Source organism: Anticarsia gemmatalis, chromosome 10 (assembly GCF_050436995.1).
Source record: "Anticarsia gemmatalis isolate Benzon Research Colony breed Stoneville strain chromosome 10, ilAntGemm2 primary, whole genome shotgun sequence".
Lineage (NCBI taxonomy): Eukaryota > Metazoa > Arthropoda > Insecta > Lepidoptera > Erebidae > Anticarsia > Anticarsia gemmatalis.
Genome location: NC_134754.1, coordinates 8,152,316 through 8,165,611, shown reverse-complemented (window position 1 = coordinate 8,165,611; position 13,296 = coordinate 8,152,316). Strand labels below are relative to the sequence as shown.

Below are 13,296 nucleotides of genomic sequence, written 5' to 3'. Positions count from 1 at the left end.
TGGTCAAAGTGGGTAAAGTTTGGACAATTTATCTTAAATATTCCTGTTTAAGTTTGCTGGTTGAGTGGGAATTGTCGACAATGGTTTTTAGACTTATTTGTTTTAACAAGCTTACTGCCCACGTAACGGACAGATTACGACTCAACTGACTTTTTCAGTCGTTACAAGTATGTGATTACTCACTTGTAGGGTGAGAATATAACCACCAAATTTGAGGTACAAATACAGATAGATGAAGATGTTATTTCTACATAAACCGAAGAATAATAACAGCCAAGGATATTCAAACATTCCTGACAACGCTTCAATGCTAGACAAACATGTTACAACACTCGTATTTATAATTTACATCCGTTAATTCCACCTTAATTTAATTCTTCACCCGCTAGAGACGTAAAGGGGAATTATAAACATTATTACTATAATATATTAGGGCTGAACAAACTTAGGCTTAATTAAAAGCGGGTAAATCTGCGCACACCTCGGCGAAATCAACACGAATGTATTGTCACAAAGAGACGTAGAGGAACGTGACGCAACGCCTAATAACTTGCCAGAGTTATGAAAATTTCATGCTAAATAAGTGTGTTCGTGTTAATTAAATCGTGTCTCACAAATTAACTATGTTTAGCGCGAGGACATGAGTTTTGGAGAAAGTAGGCTTTTTGCCAGAGATTTTATGATATACGATGTTTGAGGACTACGTTTGTTACCCCAAAATCTACAAGCTTTTATCGCAGGCAAAGTCTACTCGCCCGATTTAGTAATAATTTTACACCTTGATCGTCTACAGGTAACTTTTTGTATGAGTAATATATAGACTATGGATACAAAATATTTTGTATTGTTTGTCATAGTAATAAACCAATTTTCAAGGTACTTTCTAATGATCGTACTACTTTAGAAAATAAAACGGATTAACTAAAGATGGAATTACTAAATCTCACAAGCATACGAATCGTACAGTATTTATTATACTTCAAAATCACGAGCGTCTGTGAGTAAACGGCTCTAGAAAGACGAATAGGTACAAGACAAGTTAGAAACCCTAGAACAAATTGCGCAATTTCAATACCGCGCTAGACGGAAAAATGGCAAAACATATTTTGTAACAATTCCGCGCCCCATTTTTCTAAAACTAAACCGCTTCGTGCGGGTGAAAGTTCACAGCTGACAGCTGTTGTACTAAATAAATATATCAAAGCGAGTGGACCTACACGTCAGTTTGGAGAGTCAAGAAGTAGAAGAAACCAGAGCGTTCGTTGGCGCTAGCGCGTTCCTAGATTAGAACGGAGGGTACGTCTAAACTGGGTTTAAATTGAAGTGCTTTGGTATTCGCGAGGTGTGCTCGGGGCGTCTTTAATTAAAAAGTTTCGCGGATCATTTCCATTTTGATGTTGGAATGATAAAAATAGATTGTTCGCTCCTCCCTTAATATTTGACTAGGCAAGTTTTGTACAAGATTAATATTTGGGTGTTTGGAGAGTTTTAATAAGAATTTATGTTGTTTGGTTGCAAGTAATACCCGGGGGATACGAGAGAGGCCTTTTACATAAAAAGAAAAGTTTTATATTTTTTCTTGATGTTTCACAAATAAGTGTACCGGAATCTTCCTAATTTTTGTTTGTCTTGTGGGAAATCTTATCTTAACTGAACTCTACTACGTACACCAACATTTTGCAATACTTCTAATGCTTGTGATACAACTAACAGAACATTATAACCTTACTTCTACTCAATAACTCCCTAACGAATTCATTCCCGAAAACAAAACTCCAATATCAAATTCTCCAGCGGAATTCCTCTCGATCGTTGAGTACGGCTTAATCACTTATCTTGCAGTGAAACAGTAATTAGGTGTCGCTATTACCATACAGTCGACTCCACGCGTCGAATACGAGTAACTAATGGTAGTCATTAGAACCACACCTGTCTGCAAACAAACCATTTTGTAGTAAGCTATGTTAGATTTACGTACTTGTTTGTTTTGGTGCCTTCGTTGTATGGGGTGTGTAAAATATTTTTTGTTTTTGATATGGTATTTGCTGTATGGTAGGCTAGGTAGAGACCAAAGAATGTCACTTGGTACGATGCTTAGAAATTTCCCTTGCTCCATACATCTTGTAGTACGAAATCGCCGGTTACGAGTACTATCTATTCCTATGGGCATAAGGCATGATTTTATGTATGTATGTAGTTTGTTGTACTTTTCTGACCATCGTGCAAATTATGATAAAGAAATTGTGTAATAATAAAGGTGTAAGTAATATTTATGTACTTTTCTCCCTTCCATAATAAGATCTTTCCTAAGATGCTGTGCTTCTACTATTTTAATTGTGTACTTCTTAGATGTATATTTATTACATATAAACATGATTCAACAACGACATGATAGATAGAGATTATATTTTGTAGCCACAAAAGATATTTTGTTCACATTTTATTCATTTCCACTTTAACAAAACGTGTAGCAAAATTGGTTGGAACACGACTAAAACAGGAGAGGACCAAAGCTGGTGTTTATTTCTCACTCAGTTGTGTAATACAACCCACTGTTCCCTCATAGTTTATTAGCGTTATAGAAATTAGTTTCTAAGGAATACTGAGCGCAGTTCTAAGAAACTTTCAGTGCAAAACACAGAGAATAGAGAAGCAGTTATGAAACTGCTTAAGTGCTATTAATACGAGTAGTTAGTTATTATTAAATGCTTATTCATAAATATCATAAGTTTTGCTTGGAATTCATTACTTTACTTTTAAAGCTAGCTCTCTGAGGTAATACTAGGAAGTAAACAACAATAAAATATTATCACTAATGGAAATGTTTTCTCAACAGACGGAACCAAATTCCTGAAAAAGACTAACACTTTACTAATGTACTGTCTTTTTGCAGAACGAGCATGCGTTCTATAAAGAAAACGAAAACCACAATACAAATGTTAGAAATATACACACATAAAATAACACAATTTTCCGACAAGGGTAGGTAGAGATCAGAGAACGCTACTTTGAAAGATCCTTACAAACTTCCCTTGCCTCATTCACATCCATATAGGTCAAATTAAAATCCCAAAACATTTTTAAAAATATTTTTCCAACCGCTCTTAGATTAGACCTTCTTTGGTATTCTAGAAAGCCGTACCAAGTAAGCACATTATTTTATTCACCCATTTTATAGCTTCTTATTTGCTTTATAGATGCTATATTCTTAAAACGTTTCATAACGAATATTGTTGAAATGTAGAGGTTCTCAACAATATTTTGTGTTCTCAACAGATTCTGGCATTGACAAGTAGATTGACAGACTACCGGATGAGGGTCGAGATCCCTGTTTAAGCCCTATTTATTCCACGAGAAATACTAACTTAGGACCAGAACAAAGTAATCGTAAGTAACGACAAAAAGGGTTTTTGGTCAACCTTTTATTATTATAACAATATTGTTGCTAGAAAATGAACTTAAAGTATTTTTTAAATATTTTGGGGACGTGTGTATTTTTTTTAATGTTTTGGGGATTCATTTTACCACTACTTCGTCTTACCACTTGCCTAAAAAACATAAGATTTCTGTAGAACATCGAGTGTATCACAATCTCATAAAAATAAATTACCTGAAGGAAATCGCTACAAAATTAAAAAAGAAATATTACATTCCCAGAAGTCAAAGTATTAGAATAGCAATTACCATTTTAATGAAGAAACTCTCGAATGGGGAATAAGGTACAATCTGATGTTTTAATTGAAAATTATGAATAAGTAATCTGGTATAAGTAACCGGATTCATGAAAAGATCATTCTTTAGATAGAATTGTAACAGTTGCATTAAAATATAAAGTAATATAAAGAACACTGTATAATAATAGAAATATTTAACGTTATAAAAACTTATTACTATAATGAGTACAATTTATAAGAACTTCATATTATTATATACCCATGAGCAACCGAAATTAACATTTTGTAGTTTTGTATCAAATAATGCCTTTGAAACCTGGAAATCACTGTGCTAGGCTTCATCGACCCTACTGATCGTTCATTGCCCTAAGTCCCGCATACAAAAACAAATGACGATGGCTAAACTCTCAGCTCGATTGGAAACTAAGTTGAACCGATATTGTTTCATCTATATCCAGACTCGAATCTGTGAGATTATCCCGGCCACGGGGATTTGTTCCTCGCTCGCTCCCACTGAACGGCTTCGTATGTGGTGCGATAATAGATGCTCCTACTTATTCCAGGCTTATCCTGTTACCAACATTTTAGGAACTATTTTATTCAGTAGGGCTGAAAAGATCTGGATGTTGGCAATTTTTTTGTGAAGATCCGTTTTCTTCTCTATTGCTTTTATACATATCAATTCTTGGAGATGTGATAAGCAAGCCCATCTTATTTTAAAGCGATTGATAAAGTTACATGCACAGATTTTTCTTTTAAGTAAAATTTGAACACAGGAATTGGTCTGTTAGCAGGCTTCTTACATACAAAGTAACCGATATGCCTGTAGCATATTTAGTCTAGATTAACTTCGAATCTTATCTATCCATATCGCATTGACTAATCACTGATATTGCAGTGGTATGGTTGTGTAAACATTTAGTCAAAGCGATGGCACAATATCGATAATGGTATGCCAATGCAACACACATTTATGGCATAATTGTTAATATACGAGTCACTGTAGCAATTGTTTCAGTAATACTATTTTAATTCACACTATAAACATATTGATTTTGCAAGTCACATTTCGTTGATAAAGGAACCTAAGTTGTATACACATTTACTAAATATTTGTTTCACAAGTTGATGAAATACCTATAGGGTGTTATGGGTTGTGCTTTAACCTTTTTTATTTCTAAGAGGACATTATTAGAAATTAAGAAAACTAGATGAAAATTGGGTTGTCAAATTTAGTCAGAAATCACTTCCTACCATTCGCTATACATTAAGGCCGAAAGCTAAAGAACGTCATCGTGCCCATAAAAAGACATCAGTAGAAAAAATAGCTCAGTCACGTTACTCGCGAGCAATAAAAGACAATTTATTACCCTTTTTAGGATTTCTCAACCCGAAGTGAAGACAGCTAGTATAGTACCTATGGATGATTTATGTGTCAAAAATAAAGACGCCCTAGATTTTAATGAACTCACTTGTTTAGCAAAACTTAGCTTTGAACGCATATTACACATTACTGGTCTTGCTAATAGTGTCTCAAAATTGACCATCGGTCTTGTCATGATTTTGATATCGATTTTGCTGTAGGTACCTAGCGATTATTACGAATGTAATACCAAAAATTTTTACGTTCCTACGTAAAGAATTAATTCAAACATAGAATCTATCTATCTAGCTTATTATAATGGCTTTCTAAGTGTATATTTTAGTCTTAGGATAAAAATATTTTGAACAAGTATAATTGTATAACATTTGAATAAGGTTTTGGCCTGCAAAGTTTAAATGTATCAAACTTAAGGGATATCCTCTTGATCTGCATAAAGGTTGACAGTCCCATAATTGAGATTTGTTTCAATTTGCATTTATTTGAAATTGAGTACGTTTTCCTGTAGAATTTAACAGAAATAGGATATTTCCTATTCATATTAATTTAAACGTAGTGTTAGTAGCTGGTTTCATTATGAGAATAAAAAAACAAATGATATGATATTATGTATATGAGTTTCCCTCCTCGTTAGGGAAGAGATCCTAGCTCAACAGCGGAGTTACAAGCTTAAAAATGTATACTGTTCAGAAACATTTCTTAATAGAATAAATCATGTAAAGGGCTTTAGCATAGAGCGTCTTGAGCAAATTTGACACTAGGTTGACCGACATTCAAAGGATTTTTTTTTTGATATGGGCTGTTTAAGTAATGAATCCGATATTAAATACTATTAGTTAGGTTTAATTTATACTTGTCATTAGCACCTCAACTTTGCCACAATACCTTCTCAAATACAAATGGACGATCCTAACAAATCTCTTGGGAGTCATAATGAGGTAGATAGTACTCGTTAATTATTAACGTTACGCAACTGTGAATAATAATCTGTACGTGTATTTTACTAGGCTAGAGTTAATCAAACTAAAAATAACTATTTTATTATACAGTTTCTAGGAAAAGCATATTACGATAGTATACTTTGTTATAATGTGCTTTTCGTCGAGCAGATATTTAGATTACTAAAAAAAAATTAAATAACCATTTAGTATTTTATGTGTATAAAATCAAATAACATGTTCCAAAAATATTTTAATGAAATAGAACCTCTTTGTTAGTTTATTCCATAAGTCTAGAATTGATTGTTTAATTTACATTTCATTTGTCTACTACTATCTCTCACTCAAACAGCAAGGCAAATCGATATAAATGTTTGTCCTTTGTTAAAAAACACTTTAATTTAATACTGTGTTCATGTCAATAATCTCTCATCTATCCTATTTATAACAGCTCTTATCGGCTGCACGCGAATGAATGCCAAAACAATAAAATTAACTGTCACATTTTGTGTAATCCGATTATCATTAACCTATTAACATTTTACTAGTGTTCAATAATAAATCAGCATCCTCTTTGAATGAAAGGGATTAAATACATAAAAATCATAACCAGATCTGCGTAGCGTATATGACATCTAATCACGAGTTATACGCGGATATTCTTGGATAAAGAGTTAAAAATGTGTTATTAGATTCTACAACAATCGAATAACACATTTTTCCTGTAATTATAACAACAACAACTTGGAACATGGTATCAGGAATTAACTATGAACTCAACCGTTATTACATGCGAGCAATTTAAAATATGAATAAATCTGCTACCTACAACTTTGTCTACTACTGCAGGCGTCACAAACATTATGTAACAGAAATAATTAAAACCAAAAATAATAAATCAATATGTAGTGATACTTCGAAAAGCCTATTATAGAATTGTCGAACGTAAAGTTTATTTAATCTCCTCGCACTGAAACTTTAATTCGATAAGTTATACGGTAATCAATGATTACATCACGAGCCCGAAAGATTTATTTAAAGTAAAGCACGAATGATTACAGGTCTAAATTCAAACGGAGTGCGATTTACACGGGATAATAAACGTGATACGATTTCAAAGCACGCAGTGGGAGGAAACGTTAAATTTATTGTAACATTTCTAATCGCGTTGGTATGTTGCGTATAATACCAGTAAATAACAATCTGAGCGAGCCTTAATTGCTGCCTACTGTGGGTCTTAGATCTAAGAACGTACAATCAGGAACAGCAATTTGTATAGACACCACACACTGTCACATTTTTAACGCACTTTTTTGTATGGAACTCAGATTTGTTATTGCTATTCGTCATCAGTAAATTATTAACAGTTATTGTAGAACTACGTAAAAGTTAATGAATGGTTGTCATTTTACTGTTTTCTTTGATTAAAATGTCTTATGAATATGGGTGGTGTCTTGCAAAAAGTTCAGGTGCGTAGTTCTCATAACCAGCGGTCTTGTATGAGAAGATGTATGGATGCGAATGCGATGAAAAATAAGATTATAAGGACTGTAACAATTGGTGTTTTCTAGTCTCCCCATGGGAAAAAGGCGAAGGATTTTATGTATGTAAAATATTATTATAAAGACATTTTTGCTCATGACTGTACATGAGTACATAGTGCAGGGGTACAGACGAGTGAGTTGTGTCGTAGGAGTATCACTTTACTAAGGTTGAACACATTTTACTTGAACTGTCGTTTTATACGTTTGAACTAAAGACGTTGATGTCTTGAAACAGCGCTTCGGAACTAAAGTCCTATTCTATTTTACGTCGACGCGTATATTATTGCCTAACAGAGCTAAACCTGAATTACTGAACTGATTTTCTAAACAAAAGTACTTATTGATACTTTGTGCGGCTTAGACTGGATTGAACCTGATACATGGCAGCAGCAGCAATTCAATGCATGACTGAACCGGCAACAGCTTAGTTTAGGTGTGATAAAGTGCACTGTATTTTTTTTGGTACATGAAAAATTACGCTAAGTTTCGCCTTTGTTTCCAGAAACAAAAAGTACATGAATTGAGCTTCAAGCCTATATAAAAAACGCACGACACATAAGCCGCTTAAATATCCCAAGGATTTTAATAGACGCTAAAACCTGAAATATGATTAAACTTGAGGAAGTTATCAGATAACAAACCCGAAATCCTTTAAACTCGGTCTACTGTTCGTTGCTGCGCTTTTAATCAACTTGATATTGTGAAGAGGCTTATGTTGGCTACTCTAGCAAATACATGCGGGACTCTAGATGCATTGTTTGATGGTATTCCTTTATTTCAATTATACAATCGTAAGCATAAATATGTTAACATTGTGTTCCATACTTTTAACTTATACATTACGGCAAAACTTTACGCAAAATCGACATTAATTTCAGCCACTCGGGCAGTTTTATTTCCACACAAAATAAGAGTTCCACATTGTAAGCTTGGACAGAAATAAATATTTTTATCTTTTATTTTATCTTTAAGTTATTATTTTATCGTCCAACAAAGATGACTGAGGTATCTAACTAACACTTATTAAAAATCAAATAGTAATCAAAAAGATTAGTGTTATCTGTATTAAAATGAAATAATGCAAACCATTTTAATCAGAGTCGACATGTTTATTGTGGACACTAGTCTACTGGTTTATGATGCACTATGATCATAACACTAAAACAAAATAATCCAGTTATCACAGAGAAGCGATTACCTACAGCCAAACATAAAACATAGAATTGAAAACAATATAAATAATAAGTTCATACATGAATCAAAGCCATTACCAGTGAAATACGAACACGAAGCAACCAGACACGATCAAAGTAATATAGAATTTAATAAGTAGATAAGATGAAAATTAATTTCCGTTTAAAACGTTACAAAACATCAGCTTGAAACTGAAACGTGCTTGTAATTAACGGTTTTATCCACTGTGTTTAAGAAGCTTAACAACAAAGCGGGATTATACAAGTTACCGATAATTATTTGGTTCAAAAACAAAGAAAACCATTTACGTAAAGCTTTAGTCGGGTCACTAATAAAATCCTCCTTTGAATAGCGAATGAAACCTCTAGAAGAAATTAATGGAAACACATTTTAATTCCGAATACTGTCGTCAGCCTCCCAACGGTTTTACTAGAGATTCGAGGCTCTGAATAGATATATACTTTTCTCTTAGCACTATAACTGGAGTTGGTTCTTACATTGAGATCTAAGACCGCCATTGGCAAGCTACACGACGATATAAACCTCTGTCCATTCCTTTGGGGATTACGCAGAGATAAGTCAAGTCTTACATTCTCCTCGGGCATTGTGAAATACTAGAAAAATCGCTTCTATCTGATCTGTAAGCCAGGCTACTTCTATAGAACGGATTGAACGCCAACGATACTAAGAGATACCTAAACGAGCACAGAAAACTTATCGCTGCAGTGAAAAGGCGAAAAAATACGAAAAAAATAAAGCAACATTTCACCACACGTCACCAGCTTCCCGTTTTTTGCCGTTCACAAAAACCTCGTTTCTAAAGTGCACATCATTTTTCGGACCCATATCAGCATGGAAACTGTCCAACATTTCGGTTCGTAAAACCGATGTAAAAACGCTCGTTTACGTTAAATGTACAACCGACATCGGTTAGTCCGCGGTTAATTCCCGTAATAGTTCGCAAAGAACATTGTTCAGCGACCCTCACTACGATGTTTACGCATCCTCCACCGTGATTTGTTGCCTGCCTTTTTATTGTCTCCATTTTATTTTTCTACCACACGACTCTGCACAGAGCTCCAAATTGCGAAGCCCCCACACAAAATTTCCGCTGTGCCGAGTTTTAATTGAGAAATGTATTTATTGTTCCAATATTCTCGGATATTTTATTATTATACTTCTTTTCTGACTGAAATTTCCCCATTGACGCAGACCTCTGAGGATATGAACAAATGCCAAATTTTAATCAAATAAATTCTTTACTGGGGCATCTCAACTAAGATCTGTCGGAATCGAAAAGCAAATTTATTCAACGTTTGCTGATTTAACGCTATGTGAAGACAGATTCTCATTTAAATTATTATTTGACACGTAACGTTATAACGTTAGCATAATCATATTAATATGCTTTTACGTTATTGTTGTCTGACCTAAAAGCTATAATAATTTTCAAATGGAATAACTACTTGTTCCACGAAATCACGAGTGTAATTTGATTTGGATGTTACGGTCTCGCGTGTGTAAATTGTTTAGTTGGATTGTTACATTGATTTGAAGGTTTTATGTTACTTATGAATTACAGGACAGTAAACTAGATTATCTCGGCTATGTAACCAAATACCAGTTTAATTTATCGACCGAATTATTCTACCAGATCAATCTTAACGATTATTTGAATATCAGTCACAGACTGAACGATGATCGCTAACTATAGCCGTTACCAAATAACTATGGTTAGAAAATTATAAAAATCAAGGTGTTTAATTTATTACTCCAGTGAATCGGAAGGAAAATATTAAACCTTATAGCAACTTTTAATTTATTCAGAACCTCAACGAATATTCCAGTCAAAAGAATTTAATTACACCTCAGTCTGTTCGTGCACCGAAATCGAAATCAATTAAACAGACCCAAAGTTTAATCGAACCACAGTAAGATTTAAATCAAGGTACGAGAGGAAAGAAACGGCTATCCTGTAAATTCATTCGTTAAACGCAATTCTCTGGCACCTAAATGCTCACTAATGATCTCCGCCCACAGCCCGGGCTACAAGCTACAAATGAAGGAGCCACATCGCTAAAATAGTCACGTTGAAATGTATGAAGGTGTAAGTGAAATACCTGTTCACAGCTAAGTGTAGTAAGTACATTACGTGTTGGAGAAGAGAAAATATGACTGTAGTTAAATTATGAAGTCACCGTACTACACGTAGAATGACTTGTAATGCAAAGACCACTAGTGAAGAAATTTGTGAGACATCGGATAGAATTGCAAAATTATGATTCTGATTTTAATTAATATTCGACTGTTGGGTAAGATTCAGAGACGTAGTTTTTACTGCTTACCATTCCGAATACTTCTACTATTTTCTTCTTTTTAATGGACGTGTTTTGGTCTCAATGCATAATTAGTTGTATTTATTAGTTTGTTTTTGCAGACACTGCCTTTTGATATTTTCGGGAGAAACGATTTTAACCATGTCTATTGAGAGATTTATATATCTCAGCTCAGAGCTATATCAAGCAAACATTTAAGCACTATGAAAATCTGTATGAATAGCTAAAATAGCTATTAAAAACAGTCACATGAGTATTTTACCCCTGTATAATCACATAGCCGTCTGCAAGACACCCACGCAGAAAGAGAAGCAATTCTATTTTTAGCAGAATTCTCATAATACCATTTGCAAAAGTTGTTCACAGAATACAAGCCTATTCACAGCCAAGTCAATACAGCTATCGAATCAAAATACGCAAGGAAAATTGTACACGCAGTATTCAATTCCCCCTTATTCTTTCTTTAGTGTCGTACAAAATATAATATTGAACTGATCAATATAGTTTTATATGTTTCGTCGATACTTCCAATAAAGTAAGATTTAACAGCATCTATTGTCTTCGGGAAACATTTCATGATATTTCGGAACAGAAAATTGCTTTAAGGAGAACCTTTCACCGAGAGTGGCAAACGCCAAAGAAAAGTTAAACCAATTATTTGGCTGTGAGAGAAATATCAAAGCGTTGTTATAACGAAGTCATGGATTGTATTTCTAGATTTCTCATTCTGGATTCTTTTTATATCTTTGATTGGGTTCCAATCATTGGAGGAAAAGTCGCTACTTGTACAGCCATTCAGTTCTACTGAAATATTTTTCTTTGTGTACCTCATTACCACAAGATATTCTTTAATATTAAGCGGCTTGTAAAAGTTATCGGTTAAGTTAAAAGTGAGAGTATATCTCATAAGGTTAGCAATTACGGTAAGGTTTAAGGGTGGAGCCCGCGTGATCTTAACTGCACATTGCTTTTATTTTCCCTAGACTGAGGTTGGAAATTAAATTGTGCGAAATAAAAAGATACTTAGTACAATACCATTAGGATCGGTTTATTCTAATAAATAATTATTAAAAACCGCATTTGCTCCTCTCTCGTTACTTTAAGTGGTCCAACGTTAATGAGTGATGATTTCAAAGAAGTTATGATCAAAGATATTTTGTTAAGTCATTTAAATACTTCATTCGTAACTGGAACAGGATAATAAATTTGATTATTCAAACGGGAGTTGAAATAAGAAAGCGAATTAAAATGCCGCTAACAAACGTCTCCATTGTGATTAAAGTGAAAAATTAGTCGGAAAATTTCTCTCTGTCAATCTCGGCATTTTACTTTGTTACGTTGACGAATCACTCGAGTGTACGGAACCCTTCGGATGAAAGTTCGAACAAAGTTTTATTTCGTTATCTTTCCTGAACGGAACGCGAATTGTCCAATTTTGATGTCGCAATTCGTTTCCCCGCTTCAATGTATTTTGTTATTCGTTTTTAGAACGGTAGTTTATTAAGACCTCTTCATAGTGACATCAATTCAAAGCACGCGTTACCCTCAAAGTAGTTTGATACAGTTCGGGTGTAATTAGTAGAAAGACGTAAAGACACTAAAGGCGGAAGGCCACTAATTGGCATGGTGGATCCCGTATAAATCACTGTGTAATCTGCCATTACCACTTACCACGCTCATCTGTCAACACCGTCAACATTCATTAACTCGGCACCAGCACTTTAGCAACACTGAAATTTTGACCTAAAAAAAAGTTGGAACAAAAGTTTGAAGTCCACTTAAAACTCAAACACAACTATGTGTCTATGAAGTAGAACGTATAAGCGAACTTCGATTTGAATACTGAAGATGTTTTTCGTATGGAGTGAGGTGGATGCAATGGGACCGCGCGCACGTCCAACCCCCGTAACGTCTCAGTGAAGACTGAATAGTACTGAAGCTGAAAATCTGAAATATTTGACGGCCCCTGCGGAGAGCCACCCGCTGCCGTGAAGATAAACTCCAATAGTGCTTGCGCTAAGCTGATTACGGGACTTGCCGTGGCTATTTCTATATTCACTGTAACTATCACTACCACCTCAAAGTTGCAGCTTAAAACGTTGAATACTGTGAATATTCCTTTTTTTTTCAGTACAAAGCTTCCTCCACACTACTTTTACAAGTTGTGATGTATTTACTGTGCACTTAACACATTTGCGAATTTTTAATTACTGGTAAGATAATTCTGTG

General features: G+C 34.3%; 1 protein-coding gene across 1 annotated transcript in view; it reads right to left on the bottom strand.

Moving 5' to 3' along the window:
- The window catches only part of LOC142975939 (trace amine-associated receptor 1), a 58,489-nt gene extending 45,521 nt beyond the window's left edge, over positions 1–12,968 (bottom strand). Inside the window, exon 1 of the mRNA XM_076119103.1 lies at positions 12,739–12,968. The gene's annotated coding sequence lies outside the window, so the exon portion shown is untranslated. The remainder of the gene's footprint in view (positions 1–12,738) is intronic.
- Positions 12,969–13,296: the final 328 nt, after the last annotated feature.